The sequence below is a fragment of the Sinocyclocheilus anshuiensis genome, unplaced genomic scaffold (assembly GCF_001515605.1).
Source record: "Sinocyclocheilus anshuiensis isolate Anshui unplaced genomic scaffold, SAMN03320099.WGS_v1.1 scaffold1309, whole genome shotgun sequence".
Lineage (NCBI taxonomy): Eukaryota > Metazoa > Chordata > Actinopteri > Cypriniformes > Cyprinidae > Sinocyclocheilus > Sinocyclocheilus anshuiensis.
In genome coordinates, this window is record NW_015548286.1 from 454373 (window position 1) to 459884 (window position 5512).

Below are 5512 nucleotides of genomic sequence, written 5' to 3' on the forward strand. Positions count from 1 at the left end.
TATTTCAAACCTTTAACCCACTTGGGAAAATCAACCCATGGCAACAGTTTAAAAGTAGCCCAATTCTGTGGAAAAAAAACGCGGACTTGGCAACCCTGCATCCAACAAGAGCTGCAGAAGTCAGATTTGACTGACCTCAGGTCAAGAATAACGAGAAATGACTGACAAGACCATGCTGGAGTATTTGCTGCTTAACAGATCCTGAGCTCATTGACAAATATCTGATCTTGTAAGATGTGCTCCCTTTACACTGAGTGCGTGTGATCGCAAAATCGAAAGTGAAAGTAAACAGCGCGAATGCTCATTCAAAAGGAATTTAAATACTCCTCATACTGAGAGCGGCTCCCTGATGCGCCAAAATTATGTACGATATTAGAATGTTTAAAGGAGTGGACACGAAAATCGCGGGAGCAAAACACATGTTGCGGGAGCAGGCGGCAATGGTCAGAGATTCAGCGGCAGCGGGATTAAGAAAACAGCCAAATCCCGGATATTTTGGGCGATTAAGAAATCCCGGCCGGATGCATTTTTTTAGCTCCAAAAAGAGGACATGTACAGGGAAAAGAGGACGTATGGTCACCCTATGCTAATCTGCTGTCCCGTTTCGCTGCTAGTGTCCGCACTGAGGCCATAACAATTAGCATGTTCAGTCTGTCCCTGTCTGTCACTACAATCATCTCCAATATTTTGTTTATTCTGATTTGTAAGAACCCAGTTTGTAAGGCAAACTTTCATTCTTTTAATGTATTCATCTCTAGTTTTTTTTTACGTTTTGGCTTTGGTGCTCCTGACAGGTGTTTCTTTCCATCCATCGTGTTATTTTTCGTGCGGTCGCCGGTTAACGTCATGCGCTGTATTTTGAAGTGACGAGAGCTTGCTCACATTCACTTCTTACTTTCTATAATTTCATTTTTTAATTTTATTTTACTGCTATTTTATTAGTTAACGTGTTCTTGTATGTAAAAAAAATATATATTTTTAATTATTAAAAAAAAAAAAATTATCGACCAAAGTCGTGATTTGGGGCCCCCTAGCGTCCTGGGCCCATATGCCCAGCATACTCTGCATCCCCCATAACGGAGCCCCATATGTTACTATGTTACTTTAAGTGGAATTTTTACCCTGAGCCGTGCCTAATTTGTGACCTTGATATAGGCAAATTGAAAATAAAATAGCTTAATAAAAGTGTAAGTATAAAAATAACAATTATTTATTAATCTGGACACTTCACTTCTTATTGGTAGTTAATAAAATAATAGTATTATATTACTAGTACAATTCTAATAGTAGTATACTAGTGTAATAGTAATAGTATTGTATTAAAATAATAACTTGCTTTAACTGTGGTAGTTTTAAGTTTATTTAAATTCCTTTCAGTGTCCTGCAGAAGCATTTTATCCTATTGGGTATATCCTATACCAGACTGAACAGAATTTTATTTGTTTGTTTTTTTTGTATTATCCACATCTGCAATTCACATCTGGATCCATTTGGGAATCCCTTTAGGATTGGTTGGTAGAAATTCCAATAGGATCCTGTGCACATTCCTTCAAAATTGTTATTCTCATTCCCATTCTCTCTCTCTTTCCGTGGCAGTCGACCGGTCAGACCTGTCTCTGGGTTGACTGTGTGCGTCAGCAGTGCTGTTTTCAGTTTATTTTCACCCCATTGAGTGAATAGTCTGGAATGGGTGTGAGAGTTTCCTGTTTGACCCTGCGGTGGGTTCAGCCAGAGGGTAAGAGTTCAGTGAGACAAGCCGTGAGACTTTCTGTAACAGCACAGCTCACCGTTTCTGCTGCCCTCTTTCTGGCCTGTCTGTCATTGTCCTTTACTCATCTACTGGCTGCTCTGTGCATGTTAGTATGCGGGAAGTCGCCCGGCCACTTCGATGAGATTTAATCGCCCAGAAAATGGAGAGAGGTTCCTATGCACCTCATGTGGTGAATGTAGCCTGCCACCAGAAAGAGTAAATGGAAATGCCTTTATGTGCCTCATATGCGTCCGCAGGTGGCCTGAAACTCTCGTCTCTGCATTGCGTTTCAAATAAACAGTAATGAGTGAAATGTAAGAATGATTATTTATATTCTGCAGATGTCATCTTTCTTCTTCTCTCTGGTGTAATAACCCAGAGTTATAATGGAAGAATTGTGTTTTTTTTGCCTACAGTGCTACAATTATGATTTTGTTATAAATGTGCTGCCGTCGGCCTTTCTATGTGGAGTTTGCATATAAGATGGATGGATGTGCACCCCTACATTCATGTTCTTATGTTCGGGATGTTTTGTGCCAAAAACTAGGCAATCTTTTGCCATTTTGATTGTGGACTACAGCTCTCTTGGGTAATTACACTCTTAATTTAATTGTGATTTTTTAATCGTACCTGTTAAACGTGTTAAGCAAGTCTCTCAGTCAAGTCAAGTCAAGTCACCTTTATTTGTATAGCGCTTTATACAATATTGGTTGTGTCAAAGCAGCTTTACAGTAAACGGGTAAATAGTTTGTCATTAATGCAAGAAGATAGAGTGTCAGTCCTCACATGTTAAGTAGAAACACATCAGTTTTCATGGTGGTCTTCGACAATTAGAATAGACGAGCAAATATTGCGAGCACTGACATGGATACTACCAGTGCCTCTATTCTCCAGATGGAAAGCATTGTTTTCTACCACAAGCCGCAGCACTAATAGTCTTGACTGAAATGAAAACAAATGTCAGGCTGCCCCCATTAATTTAATCAGGCTTCCCTCACTGAAGCGTCACTGGGGAGGTGCATGAGTGAGATATGAGATCAATAAGAGTCATTCATCTGTCCAAACGACCAAATCAAGCACTCAGAGAGAGACTACAGCTGTACGCAATCAATGTGTGCTTAAATAGAGACTGTAGCCAGATTTATCTATCCTGTTAATCTGGATTTAGAGCTGTGCCCTTATGAAACAAAAAATATATGGGAATATACTGCAAAATATAATGCGATATATACATTTCCATATATGGGAAACTAGTGCTTATATTTTTCAATATACTGCAATATATGCTTTGACCATGTAGGGCTATATATTGATGCATATAAAAATATCTAGAAATGAAGACAAAAATAGCAGTACATGTAATCAAAAAGTTTTATAAAACTTATAATTGAGCATTTGTTCACAATTGATGGAATGAGTTACAGCAGATTTCTAGTTCCCAGCATGCTTTGCTGTACACATGCAGTACCATCTCTTATCACATGTACTTCTATATGTTATGAAGTGTATTACTGAATATAAAATTAAATATACTGTCACATATTTTTCAATGTATGAGAAGTGTCAATTCCTTATGTATTGTTCAATATATTTCAATATATTAGCACAATATATTATTCTGTATATTTTCCATATACTGTTAAATCATGTAATATATTGATCACTCATATATAAGGAAATATTTTTTGTTCCATAAGGGTGAAACGTCTGGAAATGTGTTGCAGGGGTCCTGATTGCTGTCTGGTCCATTAAAAAAAAATTGTATTATTTATTGAGTTTGGTGTAATAATGGAGAATAATGGATTTTGTGTATCGAAAGTCCTTGATTCTTAGATGACAATACAAGGCATTGTCATGCTTTTTTTTTATTCTCATGTTTTTATCTTTCATGAGCATACATACATACAAACAAGTAGCTCCAAAAATGACCAATTAATAAATAAATAAAAGTATAATTAAATAAGTTTATATGACTTATAACAAATCGTGTGAAGTCATGTAAAAGTCATTATTCCTAAAATATCTTCTGCACTTTCAAACCGGGTGTGTCGTGATGGATGGAAGAACCAGTTAAGTTTGAATAGAGTTTCTTCACTTCCTTCTTCTCATGTGTTGAGTATACTGAATTTTCAGCTGTATGTATAACAAGGTTGTGGTGCTTCAGAAAGTCACTCAGTTTGATTGGGTACATTTCATCCCATGTGTTGAGTAAAGACAGCTATGACGACATAATAGAAATTTGGTCAATTTTACCTAATGTTTGTCAATACACAACTAATTACCTATAAAATTGAGTAATATGAGGTTTTTTTTAGCTGTTTTATGCTATTTATAGCTATTCATAGCAAAAATAGCTTAAAGTATCTAACATAGTAGATACTTGCAGAGAACAAGTAAGCAGTTATCTGTCATTGCTGCACTGACTTCAGTACAGCTGTGGCTCATTGTGTGGAGAAACACACTATAAACATAATTTGGTGGACTGGTGTGCACGATAGTCCTGGACTCCATCTGCTGTGGAGGTTCATTTGGAGGATAAGGACCACTCTTTGCAACAAGTCATGTCACCTTTATTTGTATAGTGCTTTATACAATACAGATTGTGTCAAAGCAGCTTTTTTTGTCAATAATGCAAGAAGACAATAGCAGAGTAATTTTTCCAGCTAAAGTCAGTTCATTGATGATTCAGTGATGTCATCATCCAGTTCAGCTCTCTTCCAATAGTGTCTGTGTAATCAGTCAAGCGTCCCCAACTAAGCAAGCCAAAGGCGACAGTGGCAAGAAACCAAAACTCCATCGGTGACAGAATAGAGAAAAACTCTTGGGAGAAGCCAGGCTTAGTCGGGGGGCCAGTTCTCCTCTGGCCAGACGAAACCAGCATGGCGTGGTTTAATTCCAGGCTGCAACACAAGTCAGATTGTGCAGAGGACTCGTCTGGTTCCCGTGGTCTTGTCCCGATAGCCGTCTAGTTCACACAGTCTTCACAGGGAATCTGTCTCTAGGGCTCATCAAAAACTTTAACTTTAGTTAAACTAAACTTTAGTGCTGTTGAAAGTTATACTTCAGTTTGAAACTTATAAAAAATATTGAAACAAAGGCTTATAAAAGACTTTTTATTATCTACAAAGGCATCTGTTTTCCCAAAGAAGAAAACGGATCTCTTTGTTTTGAAGGTTTTCAAGTATAAAGAGCATTTAAAAGATCTTCATACTCCTAAAACTGCTGAATCAAATGTAAACACGTACCCAGGTCAAGGTCTCTCGGAAAATTAAACTTCTTAAGCCTGAGGCTAATTCAGCTTCAATGACATGCCCTTGTTATTCTGCACACACAAACACAACTACTCAACACAGCGTTCTTTGCTTGAGGAATCAATCTCGTCCACTGACAATAAGCGTAGTCTCTTTATCCTGTTACTCTCTCAAACAAGACAGTCGTTTGTCCTCAGTAATGTTGTTTACTAAACTGATGTGCTCAGAGGTGCGTTAAAAAATCAATTCGAGCAAGTCTTGTTGCTTTGGATCATAGAGACAGAACGCTGTTTAGAAGCCTACTTTTTGATTTGTGGCTATCAGCCATGTGCTACTATGATTCCATCAAGATACGACAGACTGAAATCAGTCTGTCTTGTCATAAACCAACTTTAATAATTCAGAAGCATAGCTGTCAGCTACAGCTGGGCAATATATTAAATATTTACAGTGTATTTGCAATGATTTTGTTGCTTATAAATGTATAAGTCATTGTGGGGGGGGGGGGGGC

At 37.7% G+C, this 5512-nt stretch overlaps 1 protein-coding gene across 1 annotated transcript in view; it reads left to right on the forward strand.

Annotated features, from left to right (window-relative positions):
• Positions 1-5512, forward strand: part of LOC107655885 (retinoic acid receptor alpha-like) — a 92342-nt gene that overhangs the window by 15474 nt on the left and 71356 nt on the right. The window lies entirely within an intron of this gene.